Source organism: Hippocampus bargibanti, linkage group LG08 (assembly GCF_051943395.1).
Source record: "Hippocampus bargibanti isolate YZ-2025 linkage group LG08, ASM5194339v1, whole genome shotgun sequence".
Taxonomy (NCBI): Eukaryota; Metazoa; Chordata; class Actinopteri; order Syngnathiformes; family Syngnathidae; genus Hippocampus; species Hippocampus bargibanti.
This window is the reverse complement of record NC_142741.1, coordinates 21,033,800-21,052,614: the sequence shown is the minus strand read 5'-3', so window position 1 is coordinate 21,052,614 and position 18,815 is coordinate 21,033,800. Positions and strand designations below refer to the sequence as shown.

Below are 18,815 nucleotides of genomic sequence, written 5' to 3'. Positions count from 1 at the left end.
GGACTAGTTTCTGAGTAAGTCAAAGACCACATGGACCAAAAAACAAACAAATAAATAAATAATAAATAAATATATAAATAAATAAATGCATGTAGCTTTCTACGGTCACATAATCACTCAGTGGGAAGAGAAGCCGTTCCACTCAAGTCAAGCAAATGAACCCCAATCCTTAAAGTGATGAATAAAAAGACCTAAATAATTTTTAAAAAACATTTGTCATTTTTACACACAGTTGGAGATAAAATGTGGTGCGGTTGACTCATTTGCTTTGACATTTTAAATGACTGTGAATATCTTTGTTTCATGCAATTGATTAGTGTATGTCTCTCTCACCCAGTCAGCTGAGATTGGCTTCAGCTCACCCACCACCCTAGTTAGGACAAGCATTTCGGAATGGATTTTTTTTTTCTCCTGTGGACAGTAACAGCGAGCAACTCTCCTTGAGCCTGTAACATCCCTCCGCAGTCTCTGAAGTGTCCGTCACAAAGCACAAAGTCAGCAGTGGAGCTGAGAATCCAGGCAGCCCGTACAACCACAAACGCTAACACCTTGACAGGGCGTACTTACCCCCATATGCATGCAACGTGTTACCCCCCTCACTCTGCTGGCCACTCAAAGGGTGGACACAAGCTGGCGTTCGTCAGGTCTCATCCGTTAATCTGCCCACCATAAACTATTACAGTAGAGGTGGAGGGCTGAGGGCTGAGCCTAGCCAGGTGCCTGCCTGCCTGTCATAGGCGCAAGTCCTGGACTGGACTGGGGGACCACAAAAAACATGACATTTACCATTTCGATGTATCAGATATCATTTGATATTGGTTTCACTCCCTGGTGCTTTCAACATTCTTTTTGACTGCTTTATTTCCTGTATCTGATAGCTGTCCATGTTATGCGCTTTGTTTCAGCTTCAGCTGGAACAAAGCCCTATATAAATCAATATGTATTGTATTGTATTGTATTTTCAATGGTTCAATATTATTTGGACAGTGTCATTCTTCACTACGGCATAATTTTGCATTCATACTTTGCATTCATACATACAAGTTTGAAATGACCCTCATTCTAATTCGAGATGAAAGATTGCTCCTGAATCAAGTGGTTTCCCCAAAAAGATTACAACTGCAGTTAATGAATTACTGTGCATCCATTTAATGCAACTTTGAGTTTAAAAAAATGTCCACAATATTTGTCAAACGTTAATGTCTTAGTGCAGTACATTATGTGTAATATGTAGATTCAAGTATGTAATGTGTAAAATGAAAAAATATGAACACATTGATTATTTTCCTTCAGAATTGAACACAATTAGAAATTCCAAATTACATTTCAAAGAAAATACATTACATGCATCTTACATTTTGATCATATAAACATATTGCTCCAATTCTACTTGAAGACAACGTTGTCTTGCAAATGATGGGTGACGATAAGGGCCGTCATGTTTTAATTCGCGGCCACCTTGCCATTGATTGATATTCCTGAATCAACAATGAAACACACCGGCTTCATGCATTTACAGATTAATAACAAAGTGCTTTTTGTTTGGCGTGAGAAAGTACCAAAATCTTTTGTCAAAAGGGGGTGGGGTGGAAGATTGGAGATTAGTAGCATTCTGTTGTACAAAATGACTCGGAGGAGGGGGGGGTAGACTGGATTGACGAGTTTTGGGTCAAAAGGAACAATGTGGAAACCCGAACCATTCAACCACAGAGTACAGTGCTTTATTCTATTCTGATGGAAAGTATATTTTCAGAGCACAAACTAGAATGAGAATGACTGACAAGACTGAAGACACACTTTCCCGTGGTGGACGTTAATTCACACTTGTTCACTTTTCATCAAATTGTTGAGTTTGAATGGCTTCTACGTTTTTGGTGCGAGACAGGAATGTGAGCCCTCTGAGGAATGTGGACGACAAGGATGATTATAGGGATTTAAGAAGTATTTGCATTAGATTTACCCATCTTGTTCAACTTTGCTGTGTGCCACAGGCAATGACTACTTTTCATGTAATAATCTGTGGTGAAGAGAATACTGTCCAGCCTGGGCCTAATGGTCATTTTTATTCTTACACCTTGAGACTGTGGCCAGTAAAGTAATCTGAGCAAGGTTCTTTTACGGGCACATGCAGATTCCACACAGGAAAACGGAACTGTCATTAAAACCTCATGAATTGAGCCAAACAACAACTAGTCCACAGTTCCACCCAACTGCAAAATAAAACACACCGAGGTTATTAAATTCTAATGCAGCTATGATCAAACGATGTGTTGTTCCCAATGGTCTTGACTGGCAGTCAGACCAGGTTGTTGTCAGGCTTTTGTCCAGTCAGCAAGATGAGAATTGGAGCCATGCTGTGACTCCGAACAGAATAAATCAGTGGCTCAAAAAAGTATCATCTAAAAAAAAAAAACGGTAAACATCATTAAAACTAGAATTATGAGGATGATTACACTTTTTTTTGACTAAAGGCTTTACAAATACATTTTACTTAACATTAAATACAACAGCATAGTGGGCCTAGTGATCATCAACAAATAAACCAGTTATTTTATACCCACTCTGTTTAGTTGTATTGGAAGCCACCGTCACATTATGCAGTATAAAATTCACTGTGGGCTTAAATATCCATACCGTTGTTTTTTGTAATACAATTTCCCTGAAGGGGAGCAAACAACTTTGGGCAAATCCAGTGAAAGAAAGTGAATTCAAAAATGATTCAATCAGAACGTATTGCACCGAACGGTTCAATGAAAACTGGACCTCAATAGATGTTAAACAAAAATCCTAACCTCAATAGATGTTAAACAAAAATCCTAACCTCAATAGATGTTAAACAAAAATCTTAAGCATTAAATGCAAACGCTTTGAACCCAAAATTTTAAAAGGGCAGACTCAGGCAGTAATGATTTTGTGGACCACTAGAGAGACCGAGTGTACCACTTGTCGGAAACATAAAACACAAGAGTCACTGGCATAACTGAGAGAAGAAAAATCATGGGTACTATAAAACACACAAAAAAAAATTCTAGAAGTATGGTTATAGAGTTTATAGTGGGAAAGGGGGAGAGGGAGAGAGAGAGCAGAGAGAGAAACAGAGAGAGATGGTGAGAGATAGCCTGCAAAACAAATTAGAGAGCAAATAATAAAATGTTTTTTTGTGCTAACCATTGACTTTTTTTCAAACATGGTTATTACGCCTCTTGATTTCCCCTATTTTTTCCATCTTTTAAGCTTACTTGAGGAAAGCTTCAGGGGGAAGCCAATCGCAAAATGTTCTTTACAATAATAATTTTTTTCTTCTTTGAAAGAAGTACAGATGGGTGAAGAAACCGTTTCATCGATGGACCACTCCTGTACGACTGAGAGCTTACACAGACGTATATTCTATACAGCTCCAGCGCTTTATCTGCACCCAAGCATGAAAACAACAAAACCCCAACAAATTCTGGAATGGCGCTCGACGTCATATTTTCAATTCCCGAATAAATTCCTGAATGGCAGTGAATGAGTTAATATTATGTTTGTGTAATTTCAGTTTAGCAGCAAAATTCACCCCCCGTTTTGCTTATCCACCTCTCTACTAAAAATGACAGTCAAATTTGCTCAGGCCTCAGTAAACAAAGAAATTGCAACTCTGCTTCAGAAAACAGGTGAGCGTTATTGTTGTGGTAAGTTTAAGTACATTATATCAACTACAAGTGAATATTACAAGCGACCTTGATATTCAAATGAAAAAGAATAAATAAGGGTGCTTAAGAAGTATTTAAAACTTTCAATAAATGAAAATTCGTCATCATGCTCCGCCCCATAACATTGGGCCGTGTTGTGTCACGTGACTCAAAAGTGGCTCAAGTGGCATTATCTCCACCAGACTTTAATCCGCTGGCTAAAATGGTTCTAAAGCCTTCTCTTTAAAATAAGGTAGTGGGCTTAAGAAGGTAGCGGCCTGGACATCGCTTGGGATTCTATATAAATGTGTGTCATGTCAAGTGGGCAGTGACAGATTTGAATCTCAATTGTCATTGAGCAATGACACCTAAGGAATGAGAGTTGATGAAAGAGTTTTTTTTTTTTTTTTTAACATTCATCCTATTTACTTCCATTCCCCACAACAAACAAATCTGGGCTTCGCCCTCTGGTCATTTTTGTTTTTGAACAAGCAGACTCAGTCGAAATAAATGGTCTCACCTGAAAATCTTTTCTTGATGAGTACAATAATTGACTATGTGAAACTGAAAGCTCTGTGGTCACATCCTGGAAAGTCAAAATCTACATAAAATGTTGTCAAAAAACTGTCTAATAACATATCCACTGACCAAAAAGCACACAGGTTAGGAAATTCTTTACTTGGCTCTAGCATCGGTGGCTATTAGAGAACAAGCAAGTGTGTGTTAAAACATGAGTTTCTTGTGATGCCTCGTCTGCTCTTCTCTATCACTCTGCCTCAATGGTGGTCTTATTAAGTTATTCATATCACAGAATATGCTGCAACATCAAAACGGCTGTGCCGCCCAGAGTCATTTATCATACTCCCGAAAGAGGAGTGTGTAAAAATGATTGACAACTTCGTCAGACGAGTACAGGTTTGCTTGTAACAAAATGGTGGACACAATATTGACTAAAAATTGACAGACATATCTGAAACTCTGGTGAATGGTATTCCATAAACTGAATAATGTGTGGCTGTAATTTGAAATAAATAGCTTTTTAATCAACCCACAATTGAAATGTTCATGGGTATGCAGCTTTTTGGGTCACCCTGTACATCTTGTCCAAAAAGAAAAAAGTAATAAATAACTTCAGCTGTTATCGGTTTGAGATGAACTGCTGCTTCGTGCTCAGAGAACGTCTCAGCTGCAGAAATACATTACAGAGCGGACACCTATCATTACGCAGACACGTTACGCAGACACACACATGCACACACGCGCACACACACATACACACAAACACAGGATGTATACTGCTGTTAAGGTACACCAATAAGGAGTAAGCTGCTAATAATAAACTGCCTGTCACTGTTACACTATACGATAGGGGAGGCTCACATTCAGCTTACAGTACATAGCATACAGTCGTACACTATTTACTGATGCACAGCTGGCCTTATTCAGCGCTGCCACGCTGTGCCAGGGAGAGGCAACATTGTTGAAAGGCAGCTGGAAGGGGGGGTTGGGCAGCAAGGCGGCATTGTGCATGACATTGTCCACCTTATACCTGAGGGCTTTGATGAAGAAGCAAATTATGAGTGTGATTTCTTGTAAGACACCAGAGTTACCAGGGAGTCCTTTGTTACAATGGCTATCATTTCTATTAGCAGTATGAGTTTTCTAAACTACCATAATAAGACCACACAGCATTTAAAAATGTGTTGTACGGTTTAGGAATTTCTTGTCGCTTGTACTTACAATCAAAAGGTGAACCTTTGGGCTTGATATGAGAAACGTTTGGCAGGGTCCCACATCTGCTTAACGGTAAATTACGCCCAATCTCTTAACGGACAACCGACGTCTCCGGACAAGTTGTGTCCATAATTTGTAAAATGGCTTCAAATGACTTCTACTGAGCGTATTTTAATAAGATGCCACCGCATATAGCTATATTTTACGTTTTAAGACTCGCTCTGAATATTCAGGAAGTCTTGTTTTTGAGTTGGTGACGACTCCGTACGTAACGTCACGAAAGGACCGCCCCCTGACCGTAAAAAAGATGCATTGTAGCGTCCTTCCATCACGTCAATGTATTTTGCTGTACATGTTTGGTCTGAGAACCGTGTTGCACCCAAAAGCCTCATTTTGTGCATTGTGCATTTTGTGCCTCGTTTCTGATGATCCATTGTTGCCCCAATGTTGCCTCAAAATGGCATGAATTAATCGATTGCAAACATGTATGCTTTGCTCTTCAGAACTATTTCAATCATATCCATAACTGGATGTGTAACAAGAAAGCATATTCTCCGAATCTGAAGCCATTGTTTGGATTCCCCAGAAATGCAAGACGTCTTGGCGTGACGTCATCAACTGGGGGCGGGACTTTCTGAAAATGCCCAATTCGCAGCTCAATTTTTTGCAGATTTTGGACACTTTAAGTCATTTTTATTGGTGTTTGGCATTTGACTAAAAATATCATACTGCGTGTTTTGGGTATTGTAGATGCTATCAAACGTTTTTCTGATGTCAGTTAAAAAACAAAAAAGTGACGTCGGTTGTCCTTTAAATCTGATTAATTTTATTACAGTAATACACCTCAGGATTTTTGAGATTACTTACTGTCCCATAATCCATACCAGTCAACCTGTACGTTTTTGACGTACAAAGTACATTTATTCTGCATTTTTAGACGTACAATAAAATCTGTATGGAAAAACGCAAACTTGTCAATTATGGGTACCATTCGGTATACAGCGACTATCACGAAATGGCAAATCAATCAAGTCAAACGAGTTCGCCGCGGTAGCCTCGATCTCGGTATCGTTTTTTTTTCTCCGTTGCAAACGAAGCGAACGGTTTGATGCTACTGTGCGCATGCGTCTGCCGCCTGGGGATTTCCCATTGCATCATTCCGATCACAGAGTGAAAGCAGAGCAGTTGGCCTATTTTACAACATAGTTTTGAATTTTCTTTGGATACAACAAGTCGCAATGGCCGAACCTCAATTAAAACGCCGTAAGTTAAATGGAAGAGGCAAGCATCACAAAGAGTGGGAGCAAATGTCACGTTGATACGATGGATTGATACAAGCTTCGAAGAAAGGTGTGGAAAATTCGTATTGTGTTTCTTGCAAAAAAGCCGTGAAAATAGCTGCCTCCGGTTTCTATGATTTAAAGACGCAATTTGATACGGCAAAAACGTAGAAATCTGGAAAACATATCGATCATCATTTATTAAGAATACGTACAGAATGATATAACGAAACACACGTACAATATAACATGTTAGACTACATAAATAAACACGTTTGAAAAAAAATGATGTAAGATGATTTTGTACGGTAAAAGACGACAGTTTGTACGGGCATGGAGCCGTGGAGGTTGACAGGTATGCATAATCTGAAGTGAGTTCATAAAGTAGCTAATTATGTGACTATACAGTGTTGCTGTCCTATTTTTGATGTCATCCTCCTACCCACTACATTGGTACAAATTAGGATTGAAATATTTTCCCGAATGGGACTCCAATCATTCCTACATTGTCTCAATCTGCAATTGTCAAAGAAAATGGACTTGCGCAACCAGTTATGATACAAAACGCCAGCTTCTGTTCATAATGGAAAGATGACTCATAATTCACGCAAAAGCTAATAGGGCATATAAATAATGAAGTGACGCTGACACAAAAATCATACATACTGTACTGTATAGGCACGAGGATGAGAAGGAGGAGCAGGCGAATGCTGCAGTAAAAAGAGGGTGTGACCTTCCCTGGAGAAGACAGGGAGGTGAACGGTAGCTATGCCATCAATGAAAATCCCCTCCTTGTTTAAAATTCTGGTATTGCAAGAATATATGCATGGCTGTTTAGATATCAAATATTTAGTGACATACTCAACATGCATGTTTTGATGCAAATGGTTCACCTACATTTTAGGGAAAAGTGTGTTTCTCTGTAGAAATATAGGATAATCCACATAATACGCGGCATACAAAATCATTGTGTGAATCAAATACCGTACACTAAAATGTTTTTTATTTGGGGAAAAAAGGAATAATTACTATGACTTCTACTACATGGCACTGAGGTCCATAATTCTCCATAATCAATAACGTACAGAAGATTGAAAGAACAGTCATTTCATGTGAAGTCATTCTTGACAAATATCAAATGACACTTCAGCAGGACGTTTAGAATGGGACAGCGGCCAAGGCTGAGTCTTAATTAACCTGTTCACTTTGGTGAATGGATACATTTGATATTTGTATGGCTAAACACAGAGGGAATTAAAAGCTCATTTTACCATGTCAGAAACAAGTTTCTGTACCAAAAATACACTACTTCACTACCCGTGAAGTACAAATACAAACCATTATTATTTTATTCTTTTGAAGACGATGTTCTGTACTGCAAGGTATGAGCTGGTGAAGTGAAATGAACATTTACTGTAAACACACAAGGCCACACGGTAGTCTTGAATTTCCTGTTTCCGTCACATTTGTATCTGTGGATACAGTAAAATCTACGGACCTGTTTCCGTTATCATTCACATGTAAGTATCAATATACCACTGACAATGTTGCTGCAGTTTATTTCATTGTCAATGGCTTTCATAGAGACATACTGTGTGCTCCTGACCATTCTTGCAGCTGTTTGCATTCAGGTCTAACATCTATTTATTTATGTATATCTACATACAGTATATGGTATACAGCATTCATGTGCAGTTGCCATTTACGCTGCTCCGACACATCCCTCTGTATTTCATTGCCTGATGTATTTACTGCAACACCCGTGACAGTAATAATGTAATTTGAAAGACTACCATATTTATTTTTCTCAACCCGAACCAATTATGCCACAGATATTGCAGACTAACCATAAACCTTATCAAAGCATATCCATCATGTCAGGAGAATAGAACGAGCTGTAGGTCCCATCCGCACAGTGAATTTGTCTGCTTCAGTTGATACAGTCGTAACAGCTGCCATTGACACCCGTTTAATATGATGTATTATTGTTGAACTGTTGAAACAAACGTCCCATTCTGAAGCTAATGAGGGCTCAAACCATCCAACTTAAAGGACAACCGACGTCTCCGGACAAGTTGTGTCCTTAATTTGTAAAATGGCTTCAAATGACTTCTACTGAGCGTATTTTACAAAGATTCCACTGCATATAGCTATATTTTACGTTTTAAGACTCGCGCTGAATATTCCGGAAGTCTTGTTTCTGAATTGGTGACAAGTCCTCACGTTACGTCACTGAAAAATGTCACGTTACTGACCGAAAAAAGGACACATTGTAGCAGTCCTTCCATCACGTCAATGCATTTTGCTCTACTTGTTTGGTGTGAAAACTTCGTGTTGCACCAAAAAGAGCAGAAGAGGGCAACAAAGCTCAGTGTAAGGAATTAATCAGCCTGTGGAAACGGGCTGATTAATTCCTTACACATTCACCCGCCCCTATTGCCTCAAAATGGCACGGAATAAATTCTTTAATCGATTGCAAACATGTATGCTTTCCTCTTCAGAACTATTTGATAGTCATATACATAACTGGATGAGTAAAAAGAAAGCATATTCTACAAATCTGAAGCCATTGTTTTGATTCTCCACCAAGGCAAGACGTCTTGGGGTGACACCACAGCAACTTCTAAAACTGGCCACTTCCGGGTTCATTTTTGTTGCAGATTTTGGACACTTTGGACACGCACCCACACAAATATTCCCGTCTCCGGCTCTGACACTGCCTCTTTCGGAAGTCACTCTGTGATTACTCTTCTCAGTCAGACACCAGAGGCACAAAGGCAGGCTTGTAGGGGAGTACGTTTCAGCATAAAGGCAGGCAAAACTGCGGAGATGCCGTTCCTATGATGGGAGCGCATACATATGGAAAAGGACGAGACGGATGGCTCAGGGCGAGGGTTATGAATAAAAAAGGTCACAAAAGGGCTTGGGCTGTGACACACAATCGGACTCAGCACCTTTTTTTCCCTTTGCATCACAAGGAGAACCGAAATGAACAGTGGTGTTTTACTGTTGCTGCTTGCTGGGGATATGTATTCACTGTCAAATAAAATCAGCACCTTGACCGCTCGACAGTAAGTGCTCCCAACAAGCTGTAAGCTGGACCCGCATCTCAAACCAGTCAGCACTCGCGACTCTACAGAGAAATGACAAAGGTCTTAAAATGAAAATTTCCCCATTGTGGGACTATTAAAGGCTTTCTGATTCTGAAAATTACATCCTTCTGTGCTTTTTTTAAAATACCGCTTCTCAGTTATGGTGTAAAAATATGTTTATTTCAACTGACTTAAGGAGTGTATACTACACACTGCTGTGGTCTAAAAATAGAAAATGGTTCAATTTGGCTGTTCACAAAGAAACTGTACATCTTGAAAAATTGGCCTCTGCGCTAAGGTTTCTGTCAACATGTGCGGAAAGTGTCACCTCTGAAAAATGGCCCTGTGTGATGACTTTTCTGAGTAGGCATGCTTGACGACAATGGAGGATCATGGGGCTTTTGTAGCATTAGTAGTGGAAAAGGTCATTCACATTGATAACACGTCACTACTTGCGCTGACTTTGAGACACGCTACTACACACATGTACATGTGTCATATTCTCAACCCACACAAATGTTTCAAAGAAAACACTAAGTGTCGTGTTTCTCTACAAAGTGATCAACAACCGGTGTCCATCTCCTGTAAAGTGAATTGTTTTGAATTGTTTTGCACGACCATAATAAAGAGACTTTCTTGTCAACAAGACTGAGTCTGAAAATGCACGTTTTTGATAAGTCTTACACAAAATAGGCATCAGAAGGGAGAACACTGCCTCAGAATTAAGAAAACATTTTGGTTTGATGAAAACAAAATAGCAAAAAAAGAGTGGCATTAGCAAATGTCAAATAAACTAATCATCGTATTTTCTGGTGTATAAGGCACACTGGAGAACTGTATAAGGTGCAACCCCATGAACGTTGTATTTTCATTTTTATTCCATATATAAAGCGCACTGGAGTACAGGGCGCACCTTCTATGAATGAAAAAAAAAATCCAAATATAATATAGTATATAAATATACATAAGACGTTATAAGACACTACAGTAGAGGCTGGGGTTAAACACCACTTCTTCTACAAGGGAGAAGGGAGTCGGTGGCTGCTGATTGTCATTTTTTGTAGAGGGAGTCGGTGGCTGCTGACAGTAGTTGCGAAACCTGTTGTGGCTCAATATTACTTCACATATCAGGCGCACTTACGTATAAAGCGTAGCATCATCTTTTGAATAAAATGAAGGCTTTTGGCTGTGCCCTACAAACGGGAAAATACAGTAAATGAATATGGCATAGAATGTTTACATTAAAGAGAGAGTAAAAGAAATAACATTCCAAATAATGGGTAAATAAAAGTAGCAGGAATCAAGGCATACAACGTATCAAATCAAAAGCTGCGAAGTAAGCTAAGAAAGTATTTGCTTTCACCCAGAAATCACTATGCACTTGTGAACTGTTTGCTTCTGCTACAATATTTAAATTACTGTTCCGAAGTCTGGGAAAATCTGCATTATAAATTGTTAGGACTCTTCTACTTGATGGCAAAAGACAAAGGGTCTAGGACAGGGGTCGGCAACCTTTACGACTCAAAGAGCCATTTGGACCCATTTCCCACAGAAAAGAAAACACTGGGAGCCACAAAATCCTTTTGACATTTAAAATGAAGACAACACTGCATCTTTTCAGCATCGTTTTTTACCTCTATATATGCATAAATAAACTATAGTGTGTTGCATTTATGAATCAATGAACTGTTACAGAGAAGCGAAAGTATATTTCTGCACGCAACAAAAACATTTTAAACTCCGAAAAAAAGACGTTGGGTTGAAGATTACTTTCAAATATAATACTCAATGTCTATTTGACGGCTTCCCGTGCCTGACTATTTCCTGAGCGGCCACAAAACTAGCATTTGTAGCTGAATTTGTAGATTTCATCCACTTCATAAAATGATTTTTGCTCTGATCAGCCTTCCGCATCAGTTCCGAAACGGCTCTTTTTCTCTCATCTCCATCCGGATATTTTTGAGCAAAGGCTGTGTGTTTGTTCTGGAAATGTCTTGCGACATTTCACTTTTAGTTGTTTGCTAACTTCTCATTACATATTAAGCATACCGGTAAACCCGTCTCGTCAGCAGTGAAGGCGAATGAATCTGCCCACGTATCATTAAACGTTCTGTTATCTTCAGACACTTTTCTTTTCTTAGATTTATCCATAGTTGGCCTACCTGGGAGTCGAAAATTTCAAGAAATCGTGTGCAATTAGGCGGTTGTGACCGGACATACGTCCACTGTCGATGGTTGTGACGTATATTATGAGCGACAAAAAAAAAATGAATACGTTTTATTTTGTATTATTTATAATCACCATAATCTTCAAATTTAGAATTACATTTTAAAAACGAATGAACTAAAATAATATACATTAAATTAAATACTCGTTATTTATTTTCTAAAGCCGCAGGGAGCCGCAGCAGGGGGGTGAAAGAGCCACATGCGGCTCCGGAGCCCCGAGTTGCCGACGTCTGGTCTAGGATAATTGTGGGAAGGAGCAAATAGGCGTTAAGATATGGAACGGGCGATATCAAAAACTACAACGACTAGGATGACTCCATAAACAAATATAATTTTAATGTACGTTAATAACACACAAACACTTTATGCTTATGAATAGCTCAATGGTACGGGGAAAACAAGGGTTTCAGATATCTTGTGCAGTACTTGGGAAATAATGTGACAATTAATATCTACACTAAAAGTTTGTAAAATATTATGGGTAAAAAAAAATCGGTAGTTAAATATGCCTTGGGTACACAAGATGTATTTTACAGTGGAATAGTATGTATTTAATTTTACACTACTCTAAGATTTGAGGGATATATTAATCATGAAATAACACAAGGAGGTCGGGATTGATACGTTCATACTTTCTACCACTCAGGCCAGAATAATAATTTAACGAATGTTAAATTATTTTTTAACAGTACTTTGCTCAGGGGTCTTAGTTCTCTCTTTGTTTTTTCATAATTTATTGTCTTAATTTAGCATTTTTTCACTAAAGTTCTTATTTTATCTGAACTTATTTTTATATGTTGGAAATAAATAAAAATAAAATAACAACAACAACCATAATAATCAAAATACTACTACTACTACTACTACTACTACTACTACTAATAATAATAATAATAATAATAATAATAATAATAATAATAATAATAATAATAATAGATTATGCACTTGTATCCTATGTGCTCAGTGCATACATGTGCAGCCACACAAAAAAAAAAAAAACAATGAAGGACCAAAGCACATATGTCGTGTTTTTCTCGAGCAAAGAGTCCATTTAAAACACAACCACTGTGTGCAGCAAACATCTTTACAAAGTGACATTGACAACCACTAGGCTGGCATGTAGATTACGGTGGTATAGTTGACTTTACAGGTTATTATAAATGGGTGTCGTCTTTTTGTTGTGTTAAAAAACAAGGGGAAACCCTCACTACTAGGGAAAAATATTGATTCATCGCTGTTGTTGGAGGGAATTGTCTAAGACAGGAAAGAACCCCTTGGTCAATTCACCTAACAAGCACAATTCTGACCCAATGAGCCTTATGAATGATTTTGGTTACTGGAGGGGACCCACACAAGCGCAAATAACAGTCGGAGCCACAACCACATTAAAGGTGCAAACAACCTCTGTTCCACTGTGCTGTTCTTGTCCAAACATTTCACAATCATTACTTTGAGGATTGATGTAACACAACTGCAGCACATTGTACAATAATACTACTTGATACAATGGCAAGGAGTCACATTTTCTTTGGATGCCACAACCTGGTTATGGGCAAGGGAGTCAATTGCCCGGGAGGCGGATGCCATTTCATTTCACCTGTTCAGAAGACATCATTGCACGGTTACACTATGAGGTGTTGAGACAAGACGATAGGCAAGGAGTATCACCACCTGCTGTATGCCGCAGCTGCCCACCCTCCCATGGAGACCACACCTTTGGCAACCCGTTGCAAGCATGAGCCAAAGAAAAATTGGAATCCATTGCATGTCTTCAAATAGGATTCTCCTGTTGTCCTAAATCAGAGGGCGAACGTATCAAATGCACACATTTGGAAGGACAACCGAGATGAAAGGAATAAAAAGCAGCTTCTGTACCAATATTTTTTGGTAAAAATGTCCTCAATTTTTTTTCTACACGATCATTTTCAATATTTCTGATTCTTCTGATGCCTAGTACTGATCTTTACTGCCACATATTTGTGATTTTCTCAAGCATTTTTCAATTCCAAAGTCAGTTATATACTGCACCCACAAGGCACTTGCCTAGCAAGAGGATCAAGGCTACCTCTTCAAGTTATCTCACTCCACTAGTTTTGTATCATAATATTCAGTGGTCACACTTGAACAAATGAGCCACACGAGTAGAACAATCACACCGAACTTCTGTCAAGACACTTTCACATCTAAGCTTTGTCTTACTATAAAAAGGGAGTGCCTTTCTTTTCCAATTTTGGTTCCTTTCCTCGCAGTCAAAATTTGCTGTCACAAGATCCCATGTGAAATTGTTCTCTTCGCTTATTGGTCAAGGACAGGTGCAAGGATGTAAACAGGAACTACTTTTGCTCCACGGAAGAGAGCGCGAAAGAGGAAATTCAAGCAATATGAAGCAAAATTGCCCCTTTCTTAACTCATTTACTGCATTCACGAATGTATTTGGGAATTTGTTTGTTTTTTGGTTTATCTTGCGGGGCTGCCGATAAATGATTTTCCCTTCCACAAGGGGCAGCATTTCCCCTTTTCCATGGTAGCGCTTTGTTCCAGCTTTAGCTGTTGTTAAAGCGCTATATGAACTAATGTGCATGTATTGGATTGTATTTAGGACAGCCACCTTCATTTCAAGCTAATATAACTCCAGACCCATATAATTAACTCTTTATTTCCGATGAAAGAAGATATTCTAATGTTTCTTACGGTGCATTGAATGTTTATCAAGTCCTAACACACAATATTGTGTGGGTCCTGGATTTCGAGTGACAATGACAAAAACCCTGGCACTGGAGTGGACATATTTTTGCACATGACTGTCAGTGATTAAGGTTAAGAATTGTCTGGATAAATTACCAGGCTCCAGCATAACAGACAAAAAAACACTCAAGTGTACTTTAAAGCAACATCTTAACCAAATATCTTTTTAAACATTAAAAAGAAGACACTGCTAATACATGACGATATATTAACCACAAACACACTACAGTCAAGATGTGTTCAGGAAGCTATCGGTTTCATCGGTTTACTCCATCACCATCAAACCTTAAACGACAACCGACGTCACTTTTTTGTTTTTTAACTGACACCAGAAAAACGTTTGATAGCATCTAAAATACCCAAAACACGCAGTATATATTTTTAGTCAAATGCAAAACACCAATAAAAATGACTTAGTGTCCAAAATCTGCAAAAAAAATTGAGCTGCGAATTGGGCATTTTCAGAAAGTCCCACCCCCAGTTCGTGACATCATGCCAAGATGTCTTGCATTGCTAGTGAATCAATACAATGGCTTAAGATTCAGAGAATATGCTTTCTTGTTACACATCCAGTGATGAATATGATTCAAATAGTTCTGAAGAGGAAGCATACATGTTTGCAATCGATTAAAGAATTTATTTGTGCCCTTTTGAGGCAACATTGGGGGAAAATCTCTCACCCAAAAAAAGAGGCACAAAATGGCGACCTCCTATGGCCACCTCCCTTTCCACAGGCTGATAAATTCCTTATATGGCGCTTGGACGCCCTCTGCTGGCCTTCTGGCGGCTTTTGGGTGCAACACGAGGTCCCCAGACCAAACAAGTACAGCAAAATACATTGACGTGTTGGAAGGACCGCTACAATTAGTCTTTTTTACGGTAAAGGGCGGTCATTTAGTGAGGTCACGTACGGACTTGTCACCAACTCAAAAACAAGTCTATATTTTACGTCTTAAAACGTAAAATATAGATACGCTCAGTAGAACTCATTTGAAGCCATTTTACAAATTATGGACACAACTTGTCCGGAGACGTCGGTTGTCCTTTAAAGTTGACCTTGTTCATTTGTCATTGGATCAGCTCAAGTTCTGGTTGATTTCTCGCCACAATCGAAACGTGCTAGATTCCGTTTTGGAGCAAACTAATACCACTTCATTCAATTGATTTGGGACCAGTTAATTTGGTCCATATCCCTTTTTTTTCCTTACTGTTTTAAAACCTGAACAAATCAACCACACCAAGAAATGGAAACAACTGTTTGATTGAAATGGTGCAAAGTACTATATAGTACTAAATCATTATTGAACCAGAGATCTCTGGATCTATCACTTCACTTAAATGGAACTCATCTCAGAGAGAGCATGGTCAATGCTCTTCTCGCTTCTAATTAAAATGGTGCTTTATTAATATATCTGTATGTAAAAAAAAAAGGTGAAACAACGCTTTCCTTTGTCAAATTGGCCAGTTTGGCAATCATTTCACCAAAGCTGGACGGCAATGAGTTTGAGACTAATGAGTACATGGGTGAGTACATGGGTGAGCCACGGATGTGTAAGCACTGGGCTGTTAAAAAGAGATTTTAAGAGTTTAAACAAGTAATTCTTACCAGTCTCGGAGTGTGAAATTTACAATTTTCTCACATACTGGACTCGCCCATGAGCTGTGCTTGAGCATGCTCAAGCTACATCGACTCTGTTATGAAGCAAAATAAACATAATGGCGCTTTTGTGAATGAATGATCGCTGTGCAAATGAGGACGTCAGTGTGAGTTCACACATTACAGACAATAAATAAAGACCAACTAAGAAAAAAATAAACAGTTGGCAACCTTTTGTACCTCAGGCAAGAGGAGACACTGAGACAGGGGAAGGTGGTCAGCTTGGCCAAAAGCTTCCTCTAGAAAATTTTATGGATTTGAAACGGGTCAAGCAATGGCTATCGCCTTTCACCATTTTGACTCACATTCTGACCTGATGTGGCGCAAGCCAGATATATACACCTCTTGAGAATTATCTACAAAACAGCAAATTGGTAATGCAATTGATTCAGAGAGAGAGAGAGAGAGAGAGAGAGAGAGAGAGAGAGAGAGAGAGAGAGAGAGAGAGAGAGAGAGAGAGAGAGAGAGAGAGAGAGAGGTCTACATTGCATACAACCCATTTATGTCCCTTTTGTACTCATGGACTACATTTAATAGTCAAGCAATGCTGCACATCATTTAATTAAATAAACAAAAGGTGGATTCACACCAGGTCAACCCCCATGGAAACTGATTTGCCAGTACATGAGGTAGAGGATAAGATGCCTCAATTAAACATCATACAAACTCGCAATTATACGGTTATAAATGTATAAAGGGTGAAAAATAGTCTGACAAGGGGAATTACTTTCACTTGTCTTAAATGGTTTGACGACTAAAAACAAAATTCTTGCTATTCCTTGTGCTTGTTATCAAATATGAAATCCGATGAATTTTAATTTCAATAGATAACAAAATGTGATGTTCCTGTTTATAATGACCCAATTTGCAAAATGCTCCAAAACTAAAACTAATGCTGACAGTCTCTGGATTCAATTAGTTTTGTCATTTTTTTCAGGAAATAAAACAACCAAACAGATTTAAAGTAAATGCAATTTCTGAACCACAGCATTGTCTTTCAGCAAATATGATAATCCTGAACAGAAAAAAAGAGCAACATGCAATGAAATGGAGAAAAAAAACACATTATGTATTACCTCTAATGACAAATGTTAATCTGCTTATTTCAAAAAGCAAAATTGAGTCACTGCATGTTAAATCAACCAGCTCAAAATAGTCAATAAAACTAACACGACCTTGAGGATAATATGCCACTTGTATATCATTACACTAACCAAAAGGTAATGATTTATAGACTATTTGAATAGAAGATACCCACAAAAAAATTGAAATGTGAATAGCATTATTTATTAAATTACACTAATGTACACCATTTAAAATGTACAAGTATTCTTTTCCATGACAATTGTAGTGTCTTGCACAATGACGATTAATACAATACAATTCCATTCATATGATATTAACATTAACTTGCGTCTTGATCTAATTATGATGGCCATGGGGGCGTCTTATTAGTACATTGCGGGACTATTTCGTCTGTGGAACACGGAATACTGGGCATAGAATACTTTATTTTAAATGTTGTTTTGCCTTTTGACGTGCCTCCCCCGTCCCTTTCAATTTTGCTGCTGTAGATTACAAATGTCTCCATTGTGGGACTAATAAAGGCTATCTTATCCAAAATGATATCTTAGTTTGCCGTACAATTCGAAGTGGGTCATAAAAAAAAGTCAGAACGTGAGGGAAAGGTGTAACCTACTCCTCTGTGGCTTCGCCCATGTATATTGCACCTCCCCTGAAATGGCGAGGCTTGCGGAATAGCGGGGGCAGGGCTGGGGGTATGTACATTCATACATGTGTGGGCTGAGGCAATCCACGCACTCTCAAACACACAGGCTCTTTTTTTCCCTTGCTGCGTGCACACATGTATGCACTTTTTTGCCCCGTCTGATCCCGCCCCACGCAGGAAAAGGGCCATCGTGGCAGCCATTATAAGGCTCAGCCATCATGGCCTACGTGCACGTTGGCTTTGTGGGGAGTGGCGCACCCATTGTGCGCCATGTTGGCGAGCAACTCGAAAGCGCCGTTGCGCACCAAATGGCGTCCACAAACCCAACTTTAAATTGTTTACGGCGCTGATTTACTCACGTAAACGTAGATCCCCTCCCCCACAAAACGCGTAGGTTGGGAGTGCAGGGAAGCGTGCACGGAAGAGTGGGGGTTGGGGTCGGAGGGGCGCCGCAAGGGTCACGTGCTCCTCCACTCGGGGGTTGAATATTTACCTTTTTGTCACGCAATATGGCGACTCCATAAAGGCGAAGGAGCGGCTAACCAATTTACATATCCAGCGGAAGCGGAAAGACTCGAAAAAAAGCGAAAAAGTACAATGTTATGTCGAGTATTGATGACATGGCGTGGTCGTTGAAGTAAAAAAAATACGTAGACACAGTGATGTTAGCGATGCTTT

The 18,815-nt window shown here is 39.0% G+C and overlaps 1 protein-coding gene across 4 annotated transcripts in view; it reads right to left on the bottom strand.

The window, feature by feature from the left end:
* igf2bp2a (insulin-like growth factor 2 mRNA binding protein 2a) overlaps positions 1–18,815 on the bottom strand; it is a 58,890-nt gene that overhangs the window by 37,981 nt on the left and 2,094 nt on the right. The window contains exon 1 of one of the 4 annotated variants that reach the window (XM_089003450.1): positions 18,497–18,533. The exons of the other annotated variants lie outside the window; for them this stretch is intronic. The gene's annotated coding sequence lies outside the window, so the exon portion shown is untranslated. Of the gene's footprint in view, positions 1–18,496; positions 18,534–18,815 lie in introns of those variants that run through there. 4 annotated transcript variants of the gene reach the window in all.